At 38.6% G+C, this 13,931-nt stretch overlaps 1 protein-coding gene across 6 annotated transcripts in view; it reads right to left on the reverse strand.

Moving 5' to 3' along the window:
- The window catches only part of NOL4 (nucleolar protein 4), a 179,612-nt gene that overhangs the window by 21,333 nt on the left and 144,348 nt on the right, over window positions 1-13,931 (reverse strand). The window lies entirely within an intron of this gene.

Raw genomic sequence — 13,931 nt, forward strand, 5'->3', positions numbered from 1 at the left:
TGAGCTTTTAGAGGTCACCAGCACTGTTGACTGGGAAACACAAACAAGCTAGACTTGTGGTTTATATATCTGTGATGGGAAGTTGCTGGGGAAAGGAGACACTGCGTTCTTCTAAAGAATTGATTCTCCTTCTGCTTAAATTTAGGACAGCTTATATCTTCTGCGGTGCTGGAGTTTATCACTTTCTTTAGCACGGTTCAAGATAGGTGATTCCCAGTGTTTTCCCCAGGAAAGAGCCCCGCAAGTTACTTTTATTGCCCTGACGTTCTTGTCTTAGGCAGAAGTTATGGTGGTTCACAAGATACTTGAGCATTTCCTGTTACATTAAAGAAGGAAATCTGAAACTTGGATATGGTCATGCTCTTGTCTAGCTTTAGTGTTGGGGGAAAAAAGAAAAAAAGTACTTTGCTAATGGTTTCTCAACTAATAGTATTAAGTGGAAGTCTCAACACAGGGACATAGTGCAAGACTGCATACTGCACTGTAGTGTATGCACAGCTGTGGCTTCCTCAGTGTGATTTTAAATAACATGTCCAATGATGGCCAGCACCAGATTAGAAACTTCCACTGAACTTGGCTTGAGAAACTAAACTGCTGCAATGCCTTTGGATCTTGGCAAAACTTTTCTGTGCTCATGGTATTTTTCACAGAATACTTATGGCACTTATCTTGGAGAAAGCCCCATCTATTTCAGTTCAGAGGGACAAAGGTGCCACACAAAGAGCAGAGTAGTCCTTGGAGCTACAGTTTAATGGAGGAAGATGAGAGGAGAGGTGATGGGTGGAACTGTTGTTTTATCCCCATCACACCAGCAGAGAAAAGAGATTTGTTAAAGTCCAGACTTCACACAGATGTTTGTCCTCTTAGGATATATTAGCTCAAATTGGAAAAAACCTTCAAGATCATCAAGTCCAACCACAACTTAACCATACTACCCTATCTCTAACAATCCTCTGCTAAATCATGTCCCTGAGCACTACATCCAAATGATTTTTAAACATATCCAGGGGTGGTAACTCAACCACCTCCTTGGGGAGCCTATTCCAGTGCTTAACAACCCTTTCTGTAAAGAAGTCTTTCCTGATATCCAACCTAAACTTACCCTGGCACAACCTGAATCCATTTCCCTTCGTCCTGTCACCAGTGAGAAGAGACCAACCCTGCTCTCACTGTAAGCACCTTTCAGATACTGGAAGAGAGCAACAAGGTATCCCTTCAGCCTCCTCTTTCCCAGACCTAACAGCCCCAGTTCCTTCAGTCCCTCCTCCTGGGCACGTTACCCAAGCCCTTCAAAAGCCTTGTTGCCCTTCTTTGGACTTGCTCCAGCACCTCTATGTCCCTTCTGTACTGAGGTGCCTACTGTCGAGGCATGGGACAAAAGGAATAGGCAAGCTGAGCCTGTTCCTAACAGGACTTCATCTGCTAAGTACCCAGTCTCAAAAGCAAAGCATCAGGATGCCCCCAATAAATAACTGACACCTTGCAGAAGATGTTTGTGGGTGTCTATTGCTGCCTTCTCATTGACAGGCAGTACAAACAGAGTACTGAACACCTGACCTTGGTAACAAACAGAAACAGCATAAACTGCACGGAAGCAGTGTTGTCATTTCCCATCCCACAAGCAGATTTGCCTGCAGGTAGTGCTGTTGAATGAATCAAGACACTGTTGAAACTGATGCATGGTGATACAGATGTAGCAGGACCTGCTGTATCTTTCTGGTTCAGTAAAGTGAGAAAAATTCCTCTGTTGCCATCTCCGGTTCAGAACAAGTCTTGCAATGCCTCAGGCAACTCCACATTTATTATAACAATTGTGAGGTTTTTTCCTGTGCTTTTCATAAATGGATGTACTGATCTCAAGAAACTACATCAGTTCTGTTCCCCCCTGCCAATATGCTATTTTTTGGTGATTATTATGGGTAAGAAGTTCATTGGGATAGATGAACATCACTCCAGTCAGTGCAGTAGAACTGTGGCACTAGAGAACTTTTCAAAACTCATGAATCAAATATTTAGAGAGTACGCGAAGGAAAGCATGTGGGAGAAGTGGAGCAATGCTTGTGTGAGCTCTGTGGATTTATTACTATAATATCATCACAGTCAATATAATTAAACCTCCCACTATAGGTTTCATCTCATGCATTACACATGGAATCACTCCTGTAAGGAGAGGCGATCAGAACTTTCCAGTCACCCAAGAAAGGTAGAGGTCCCAATCTGGTAACAAAAAAATAATTTCTTACCCCCTTTCCAAGGATCAGGGCTCACCAAAAACTCCAAAGGAAGCAATCTCCAAGTAGAGATGCTTCCCTTGCAGCTGCCAGCCCTTAAATGAGGTTCTGGTTGCACATGTGAATTGCTTCCACCTGTGCTCTCATGGATGGCTGTGTGGCTATGCCCCTTCACCAGGTGCTCAATCACTGGCTCAGGCTGTGACATAATGCTTCTCATACGGTTCCCAGCTACTGGCAAGGTATTTCCTGGATTCAAAATGGCTTTTCATACACCTGTTGACTCTGGGGTAAGGAGATTCAACTGCTTAGAAAGATTTTACTGGAAAATTATGGAGTATGGTTTGAACTTTTTTGAGCTTTTTTCCTACTTTTCTTTTGCCCTGCACTTTCTTTTAGTACTGTACGTGTTACTTTCCATGGTGGAGGGAAACACTGTATATTAGATTCCAAATGAAATTCTTTTTCATTTAGAAACGGGATCTGATAGCCTAGACACAAAGTGCTTGAGGTCAATGCTGAAGTTTTACCCAATTAAAAACATCTCTGTGTTCTGCCTTGAAAAGGAGAAAAATCCTGGAGATTTCAGCAGCATATTGCTGTTTTTAAAGTATGGCTTTTCTGCCATGGGTAAATTCCAATGGGAGACACAGATAACTGCCATACAAAAACAGTTTTCTTGTCTCAAAATAAGACAGTGACAGTTGCTTTCCTGTATGCATTTAATGACTGGTTCTTGTTTTCAACAGCAGGTTCAGATACCTTGAAGTGTTTTGCCCTGTGGTTGACACATTTGATTCCTAACTACTCAGTTTCAAACCTGTCTTAAAATCTGAACTGTGTGCTTGTGGAAACCAAAATCATTTCTATGAATTTAATGCGTGTTTTTAAACACTGCCTTAGGTAAAGCTTGACTTTTATGTTTTTTTTTTTTTTTTTTTTTTTTTAATTAAAAATTAAAAATTAAAAGTTTTTTTTAAAAAAAAAGAAGAAGAAAAAAACTGACCTCCCCACCCTGTCTCAAACTATTTAGTAGCAGGGAAATGTTTTGCTAGAGAAGAAGACCAACTCTAAATATTTTTCTGAACTTGGTGTGTGTCCTTTGATTTCAGCTTTGTATTTTAAAAGAAGATTGAATAAAAAAGAAGTGATGCTTTGGGGTATGACCTTTTGATTCCATAACCATTAAACCATAGCAGAGTAAGTGGCTGGACGAAACAAAGAAATGAACTCTGATCGTGCTTTGGAGGATGCACAGTCTGATTTGCTTTGTTAATGGAGACAGTAAAACTGAAGCTTAATATGAAATACCACGAGTAATAAGCATGAAATTTGTGCACTGCAGTATAAATCTGTTCCCCAAATATTCTCATTTCAGGGGAGGATTTGCTTGGCACAATGCCTGTGCTGCTGGCTACTGCCTACTTGGCTGCCCTGCCCTGCACCTCGCCTCTACGGCAGCTGGTGCTGCTTCTAGGCAATGCACTCAATTCCTGCTTCCACAGTTGATTTTTTTTTGGCTTGGTTGTTGTTTTTTGTTGTTGTTGTTGGTTGGTTTGTGGTTTTTTTTCTTAGAAAAATATGTTTCTAAATTTAGCTTAGGGACATGAAGCCAGTTGTTGAATTACAAACATATTCCTGCTACCAAACAGAAGTAGCCTGTGCATATATTCAAAATATATTTCCTGTGTGAATTGCCTTGTTCTGAGGAATACAACTGAATATATTTTGCAAATGATGTTTTGAATTTAAAAGTAATTTGTGATTGTTTAAAATCTTCTAAATCTACTTAATTTACTAACTGAAACCAAAACACATCACTGTTCTCTTGAAAAATAAGGGTTTGTACATGCACATTGTGAGTTTGCCTTGATTTCATAGAATCATTAAGGTTGGAAAAAATCCTTAAGGTCATCAGGCCCAACTGTTTACCTACCACCAATGTTGTCCATTAAACCATGTCCCAAAGTACTACATCTACTCTTTCCTTAAACACTTCCAGGGACTGTGATACCACAACTTCCCTGGGCAGCTTGTTCCAGTGCCTCACCACTCTTTTGGAGAAGAGCTTTTCCCTATTATCCAACCTGGTGCAACTTGAGGCCATTGCATCTTTCCCTGTCACTGTTACCTGGGAGAAGAGGCTGACCCCCAGCTTACTATACAACTTCCATTCATAGAGTTGTAGAGAGCAGTAAGATCTCCCCTTGGCCTCCTCCACACTGAACAATTCCAGTTCTCTCAGCCATCCCCCACCAAACTTGTGCTCCAGACCCTTCACAGTTTCATTACACTTCTCTGGCTAGGCCCCAGGTCCTCAGTGTCCATCTTGTAGTGAGGGGCCCAAAACTGAACACAGTGCTAGACATGTGTGCAGAGTACAGAGGGATGGTCACCTCCCTGCTTCTGCTGGCAACGCTATTTCTGATACAATTCCTTCTGGGTATGAAGGTGTTTGGCAGAACAGCCTGCTGTGAAGGTACAGCACATCTCATATGCAGAGGAGCCAGAAATATATGTTTGTTAGGGCTCCGTGGGGACAAAAAATACCAGGGAATCATGAATTGACTCACAGTTTCAGCTAAAAAGAGTCTGGTCAGGTATTTGCTACCAAAACATTTCACTAAACTGGCTTAAATTCTGCATGACAACAGGGATTTACTCCCAGAAACTACATCCCCACTCCATGTTGAAAGTGAAGCCCTTAGCTAAACAAAGAAAAGACAAAATAAGACTTTTATATATTTATCTATTCTAGAAGCATCTGACAGACTAGAAAGAGCTTCATGTTTAATATCTTCTTGTCATGTAAAAGAGAGGGATCATTAAATATCTATAATTCCTGGCTTTCAACATAAGAATGGAAAGAACAAAAGGCCAAAGTCTATGTCTTTGGGCCTGAGTCTCCTGAGAACATTTATTTCCATATTTCCTCTTCTGTCTCCTTGACAGAAGACAAATATTAAAGACACAGAAAGACAACTATTTTGGTCCCTGTTCATTTGCATTCCATCTAGAGTAGGGAAGGGGATAAGATTATTTTAAAATTAATGTCCATAAAATGTTCCTGAGCCTTAAACTTTACCAACCTCCAGAAATAAATAAATAAATAAATAAATAAATAAATAAATAAATAAATAAATAAATAAATAAATGAATAAATGACATCAGCATCAATTTTACCTCAAATTCAAGACTGCAGCTCTGGGTGTTTAAAATGTTAGCAGATTGAAATTCAGCACAAAGAGCCTGGAAAAATAAAGCTTTTACTAGTTTAATGATCTTGGTGTTGAGGTGAAAAATTACTTGCTCACCTTAAGGCCCCAGTGTAAATCCAAGGCATGAAATTATTTGCAATTGCATGCCTTGCACATTATTCCTTTCGAGTACATGTTGCAAATTCAACACGGGCTGGGCTGAATGCAGCAGGAGGGGGTTGCCCTGTGATACTCAGCAGTTCCTTCCAGCTGCATCTGCGAATAGCACAAATCTATCCAGCACTGCTGAAATCAGGAATTTTGCCACTGACTTGAAAGGCAGCAGGATTTAAAATTACAATGCATGCTGCTTATTTTCTTCCCCTTGACAATATGGTTGATGCATTGTGGGTAGGAAGCTGAGTTTCCCACTACTGGTACATAATTTGGTCTCTTGACAATAATCCACATGCAGCTAAATGGTGCCTGCATAACATTTTGTGCCTCAGTGGTTAAAGCATATCATTTGCAATCACAATAGCAAACCATAGCCCAACTCAGAAGTAAAATTATCATTAGGTGGGGAAATGATGGAAGTGTATAAAGCCTGAAACGCAAGTTGGCACGTGGTTATCCAAGGACAGTACAGTCTTCTCACTGACAACTTTGACCACAGATAAAGTAGGATAGGTACTGAAATACAGAAATCAGTCAAATCCCTATTAAATACCAAATCACAAGGAGGAGGCTGAACACTAAATAACCATCAATTTTCATTAATAAAAATAGCATTAATATAATAATAAAACTATCATTAATACAGTAAGAGGCATTGAACACTGCAATGTAAAGTGACTTTGCCTTGTGTGGTCCTTAGGATTCCAGTCTCTATTTGCCCATTTCTTGTTAAGTGAACTGTCTGTTTCTATTTGTTCTTTTCTGAGGCTCCACAAGTCTCCTATTCTGAAGGAAAAATGACTTTGAGGTGAAATTTTTCAGGTTTTATGGAAATACACAGCAGTGTCCCTCTGCACTGTTGCTACTTCTAGTCAGTGTGAATGAAGCACCTTTCCTTTCCCATCCCCTAGAGAAAATTAGGCTCCATGAAACCCAAGAGGAAGGGTAACCTTTTCCACTTCTTACAAGGATTAGAGCTGGTGTGCTCTTCCTGCATACTGAATAGCTGTTGCAAGGACTCGGTCTCCCTGAAATAAGACCAATTCCTTGTGCTTGCTGTATTTGTAGCTTTCTGCCACAGAAGCTCTGCATCAAAGGGCATTGTCCAGCTCTCCATTGGGAGATGTTTCTGCATAACTCCTTTTTATGTAACTAATATTGTCCAATCTACCCTGGATATGAAAGCAGGCAATATAAATAAACAGAATAACAGAATTAAGAGAGCATTTAAGAGCCGTACTCTTTGTCTCTTCCTTCCTCCTTCAAATTGCAGTAGACATTCATCAGGAAGGAGAAGACACACTGACACAAATATTCTCCTTCTTTCCTACTGTTTGAATTGTAACACAGGAAATACCTGCTCACTGTCAAGATTGAGAAGCTATGAATTATTGGCAAAGATGAAACAAATTCTCTGTCCTCAAATATAAGTTTTAAAGATCTTTTCCCCCTCAGTACTGAACACCACATACAGTGGTCCTGAAATGGAGGTCCATGCCCTCCCTGCAATTCAGATTTTCAATTAGTTTCTTCCAAAATAATTTTAGATTTACCGGTAATTTGCCCACCAATACCTTCCTTCCTTCTATACCTGGTCTATAACAGCCAGGCATTGAGTTTTTTTGAGTTTTGTCAATAAATCACACTTAAAGAGTCTTTCTTTAGGTCAACCACCTTATCACAGGTGGAGGAACAACAACAGATATTAACACCTTACAAGCCTCTATTTCTTTAAAAACGAACATTTAGGAACTACATGTAAATGGAAGGGAACAGTATTGGTGATCTCCATGTATATGTGTGTTAATTAATATTCAGATGTATTGCATTTACACAGAACCTTTATCCAGACTGCAACTGGCACTTGTATCAAGCTTCTCTGTTCAGGTTGCTGCTATGAGAACTATCCAGAGGCAAATGTCAGGTCAGCTTCCAGCATGTGTGCCTGGGCTATAATCGCTTTGTCAGAAATCTAACAGCAAACTACTCCTGCTCCTCTAACAGAAAAAACAATATTGTGAAAATTACAAAATGTTGCAATGTTCTTAACCCTCTATTCTTATGCCTTGAAAAGTTTAGATTTCCCTTTTCTATGTCCCCTAGCCTAGAATAGGGCATAAGAATATGTCTACAGTGCCTGTTTGCAAATTTATATTCATTTACCTTTTTCTGTAAACCTGGGATCATTAAACTTTCTCATCCTTGGGGGCTGGATATTATCCTCAACTCCATCATGATGATTATTGATATTTCATTTGCCTGACTACAAATGACAGTATGGGAAAAAAAATATCATAGCTGCCCTCTTGATGAGAAGAAAAACAAATGCACTCAGTGTTTATCATCTGTTATCAGCTAAATGATAAAGAACTACATCATAGCATCATAGTGCACCAGAGTGACTTATTCTTATCAATTTGAAAAACTCAAATAATCAAAGACTCTTTTACTGAGTTTAGCTTTTATAATTAAACTGATGACTTCCATAGACCTCAGACTATCATCCACATATTTATCTTAATATTATTCTAATTTTATGTTGTATTTTTTAACATAACAATGAAGAACAAACTTTTAGTATTATGTTGAAGATATGCAAACTTTTCTGGCATATTAAGCAGGGAATGAAATAATGAAAGCAGAGATAAAATTAAAGAAAGTAATGTTGTAACTGCAAAGTTGTCTCACAGCTATCTCCAAATATGATCTGATGTGAAGAATTAAAGAAAGTGTGCATATAATTGGTTTGTTCAGCGGAAGGGAAATTGTCTCCCATGTGCACATGAAGATGTACACATATTGTAATAGTCTCATTTTGTTACCTCTCATTTGCCTTGTAGGTAGTGATAACGAATAGCTAAATTAAATCAAACAAAACCAATTATGTGTTTTACAAGAAAAGTATTATCCAGATTTCTATTTGCAGTGAAGGTATGAGGCCATCACCTTGGTCAGGCTGTAAAATTGTCTGACTGCTGTTGATTTCAGGCAGTGTCTGTAATGAAATTAAACTGTTCTCCCTACGATCAGTTTTTTAAAAATGATAATGCAGAATTCTTTTTCTTAATATGTGTATTCTATAAAATACTGACTGTCAAGCACTCTGTAGAGTGTCTACTAATTTAAAACCTCAAGTTTTGGCTGAGAAATGCTCTTGTTAGAATGGGAAATATATATGGTATCTTTCATTTTCCTTTGAGCTTAACCTCTCTTTTATCTCAACTTGTCATTTGCTATGTAAGTACAAAAAGAAGCCTACACTGCACATCCTATTACTTAGGGCATAAGGATGAAAGAAGTGTTATGTAGCTCACTCTTAGCTACTTAAAAACCTCTGCATGCTAAGGTAGCATTTCCATAACACTACTCGCTGAATTGGAGGTCAGACTGATAGGATAATGTGAATTGAATCGAGAGAATCCCATCTACTGGCTTTGCTGTCATATGCAACTTCCATTCTACCTAAAACGTCATAGTGAATTCTTAAGGGTTCAGATTCGTAGGCAGTATGAGTGACCATGATGCCACTAAAACTAGCTCATTTTTTTTTTAAAATGATCTGTCTATCTATGTCTAGGGATATAATATTCAGTTCTCCTACTTTCTGTTATTTATCCTCCTTCCTCTCATATTTTGTCTTGATGTGCAAAACTTTACTTCAGTTATAAGGAAAATGTTCACTCATAAATTTTGCAACATGAGAACATGCAAAATATTATTTCTAAGGAAGAAAACAATGAAACATAAGGCAACTGTTGTAAAAAAATAACATTTGTGTCCAAATATATGAGAAGACCTTTTTTTTTTTTTTTTAAAATTAATATTATTTTATTTGCTTTTCCAAAGGAAGATTTCAATTAGAAAAAATAAAGGAGTAGGTGCTCCAACATAGAATCATATAATTGCTCAGATTGGAAAAGTCCTTAAAGCCTGTTCCAGTGCTCCATCACCCTCACCGTAATGAAGTTCTTGCACACATTTGTGCAGAACTTCCTATGCTCCAGTTTTTGGATGTTTCCCCTTGTCCTGTCTCCACACACTGCTAAAAGAATCTGGTCTCGCCACTTTCCCCCACACCTCAGATATTTGTAGACCTGGATCAGGTCCCCTCTCAGTCTTCTTTTCTCAAGGCTCAACAGACCCAGTTCACTTAGCCTTTCTTCATAGGGGAGATGCTCCAGGCCTTTCACCATCTTCATGGCCCACTGCTGGACTCTTTCCAAGAGATCCCTGTCTTTTTGTACTGGGGGGCCCAGAACTGGACACAGTACTCCAGATGTGGCCTTACCAAGGCAGAATAGAGGGGGAGGATCACCTTCCTCAACCTGCTGGCCACACTCTTTTTAATGCACCCCAGAATGCCATTGGCCTTTTTGACCCCAGGGGCACACTGTTGGCTCATGGCCAACCTGTCGTCCACCAGGACACCCAGGTCCCTCTCAGCAGAGCTCCTCTTCAGCAGGTCATCCCCCAACCTGCACTGGTGTATACAATTATTTCTTCCTAGGTGCAAGACTCTACACTTGCCTTTGTTAAACCTCATCTGGATTCCTACTGCCCAGCTCACCAGCCTGTCCAGGTCTTGCTGAATGGCAGCACAACCTTTAGTTGTGTCAGCCATTCCTCCCAGCTTCATATCATCAGCAAACTTGCTGAGGGTGGCCACTATCCCCTCGTCAAGATCATTGATGAAGATGTTGAACAAGACCGGACCCAGCACTGAACCCTGGGTAACACTGCTGGTTACAGGTCTCCAACCAGACTGCACAGCCAATGACGACCCTCTGCACTCTTATCAAGTCACTAGTACTATAGGTAAAGTAATATTTTAGTTTGGAAAGTTGCATTATTTTACTGAAGTGCAGACTTACAGTAGGGACTTCTATGCAAGATGCTCTGAACTTCTTGCTATGAGATTGTTGTGTCAGACAAAGGGGAGAGGAAAGCACAAATAAAAAGAGTTCAGGAAGCTGCTGAAATTTCATCTTAATTTCAGGACTGGGTATCAAACTCATGTTCATTTCACAATGGCTCCAATCACCCCCGCAGTGGCAAGGTGTCCTTGAGTGATTTGAATGAAGTAAAGGATGTGACAGGGGACTGACACCAACCCTGTGTAACAGTGGAGGTGGCTCTATTCAGTGGTGACATTACACTGCTTCAAAACATGTACCATTCACAGCACTGACCCTGCAAGACAGAGACAATACACCTGAGGCAAGCACTTCTCAGCAACATAAATACAGAGACATTTTCTGTATAGCTGGAGCCAGGGAGAATGAGCAAGTGTGAGAACATGAGAATGAGCACACAAGGAAGAGTGACTGGGACCTTCCAGTTTCCATTCTGATTTGCTTACAGACTTGATTGGTCAAATTACTAAGTTTCCTTGTAAAGACCTCCATGCATATGCATCATTTTCTATCTATATATTATATATTTCTGTATATTATTTCAGTACCTGAACAGGGGTTATAAGAAGAAAGACTCTTTAGCGAGGTTTGCTGTGATAGGACAAAGGGAAATGGTTTCAAACTAGAAGAGGGGAGATTCAGATTGATTATAAAGAAGACAATTTTTACAATAAGGGTGGTGAGGCACTGGCGCATGTTGCCGAAAGAGGCGGTGAATGTCTGGAGACACTTGAGGTCAGGCTGGATGGAGCTCTGAGCAATCTGATGTAGCTGAAGGTGTCCCTGTTCATTGTGCAGGAGTTGGACTAGGTAACCTCTAAAGGACCCTTCCAACTCTAAGGATTCTATGACTGTATCTACAAAAGTACATTTGCCATATTCTGAAAAAATGTTTTAGAAAACTACTCATAAAATGCATATACATGTCTGTATCTTCTGTGAAGATGGTGATGGGATTCAAATTACATCTATATCTGAGGCAGACTGGGCCCTCTGGAGAAAAAAAGGATGTAGCACAGTGCACCATAAAACATCTTTAATGCAACACTTCCATTCGCATCTGAGGGGAAGTGCTGGAGGAGTGCTCTCACCAAGTCCTTTCCAGAACCATCTAATATTTGTTCCCTGTTAGAAAGACTACTGATAAAATTTATCAAGTGGTAAATTCCATTATCTATAGCATATTTCCCTTTTCCACCTCCCAGATTTCCATTGACCAGTCCTTAAAGACTGTGTCCATTTAATTTCTTTAATGCCTAACTTTGCAATATACATTTAAAAAGGAAAAGTAGAGCTATGTTAACGAGAACATGAGTTTCTTTTTGTTTGGCTTTTTTGGTTTTGGTTTGGTTTTTTAAATTGAGTTCATTCTCATTTTTAAACTTGTTTTTGTTTTCAAAACTACAGAAAAGTTTAAAAAAAAAAGGAGGATGAACTCAACTTTCTCAACATTATTCTGCTTAAGGAATAAAGCAACATTGAAAATGTTTCATTTTGGATTTGTGTAAGAAATATGAATAAAATTTGGAAGTAAATGAAAGGTAAATATAAGAAAAATAAGAAGAGAAGAATATATTATCCTTTTATCTATAAAGCACTTTCTCCAGATACAGACTCACTACCTATCTCAGCATGAGAGTACAGCACTTTGTGTTAAACATTCCACTAAGAAATGTTCCAGAATACTTTCCTCTCAGTCTACTTTATTAATGTCATATATTTGCAATAAATAACTACAGTTTGATGGAACTGGGGCTGGAATCAAGTTTTTCTACTTCTTTAATGACTGTCTTAACTCTTCACCTTCATATGTTAAATTTCTTATTGTAGGTTTCGTGAAGCTACTACAAAAATATTCTCATGTTTTTTTTTCTATAAAAAAATATTCAGTACATTTATCCTAAATTCATGAATAGTTTTGAGAGCACCATCCCACATCGAGTGGGCTAATTTACTGCTTACTAAATCAAGTACCTGGCAATAGCCCTAACCAAAAATCTTAATTACTTTAACAGCACTCTTGGAAGTGAGATTATCAGTTTGGAGCTGTTCTGCCTGCAAATATTGAATTCTATAATTAAAAGAAAAGAAACGGCTCACCCTGTAACTAAAATTGTTACCAAATCCTTCAGAAACACCACAAATTAAAGAAAGAAAAATCCTATTAATAGCTTTCTGATTTCTGTCTGCAGCTTTTAAAACGTGCTTATTTCAGCAGCTCTCTGGCTCCTTGGAGAGAACTGTGGGATTTAAATCACTTGAAAACTCTGCCTCACTCTGGATGGACTGAGGAATTGAGCCACTCTATTTGAGATTATTGAGGTCAGGTTAGTCTCTAGACAGTGCAGTGAAAATAGCTGATGTTTGCACAAGTCTTTTCTCAGTCTCCTTGGGGCAAGTATGTTGATTCTGTAACTTTTTTGTTGTTGTTCTGGACAAATGAGAGAAAATAGTATATAAAATCTGCACAATCTGCGTGAGCAGTAAGCCGCTCACTCACATTACACAAGTTTGACATTCCAAGGGATTTGGAAACCTTAATGTAAATATACGGCATTAATGAAAATAAAACAACAACAAAATTAAAGAACAAAAGGACATATCATTATCAACTCACAAATCTCAAGTTATCAATAATCTAAGCATAACAGTAAGAATCCTTTATTCAGCTAGGGCAGGACCTGGGGGAAATAAATGGGCTGTGTAATGGAAATTCTTTTAAGCACTGCATTAAAAAAAAAAAAGTTCACCTACCATAACAGGAGCATATTTCATAAAGAGCAGAGATATTACTTGGACTGGGCTTTGTGATAGTCATGAAGAGAAATAAAGACTAGAATGGTTTTTGCAATAAAAATGTTAGACATCCACTGTATCCTTGGAACAACTAAATAATCAAAGCCTAAAATGAGTTATCAATTTGGATTTTAAATGTTGAAGGAAGGCAAACAATTCTCAGCAATTTAAAAATAATGAAATCCTATCACATAGTATAAAAGCTGAAAAAATGCATATGAAAAAAATAAACATTGATATGAGGTTAGGACACTCACCGAGACATTTGACAGCTTTCTTTTTATGTATATTCCAATAACTTTTCTGTTTTGAGTAAATAGGAATTTTCAGAAACTTATGGAATTTTACACTGCACTTAAAAATACATACAAAAATTGGAATGGGAGTATGCTCACAGTAAGCAGTCTGACTCACGTATGCAAGCACTGTTTTTTATATTTATGTAACACATATACTGCATGTCCTGTTACTTATAATTTTAGCAGGCAGACTGCACACTATGTCCTCAAAATCTACGGCTGAAAGTACACAGCTTTATCCAGCTGAACATCGTAACTGTGCTTGGCACCCTCATACTTCTCATGTACATATAAACAAAGGCATGCTACGCTCGTGTA

Source organism: Coturnix japonica, chromosome 2 (genome assembly GCF_001577835.2).
Source record: "Coturnix japonica isolate 7356 chromosome 2, Coturnix japonica 2.1, whole genome shotgun sequence".
Taxonomy (NCBI): Eukaryota; Metazoa; Chordata; class Aves; order Galliformes; family Phasianidae; genus Coturnix; species Coturnix japonica.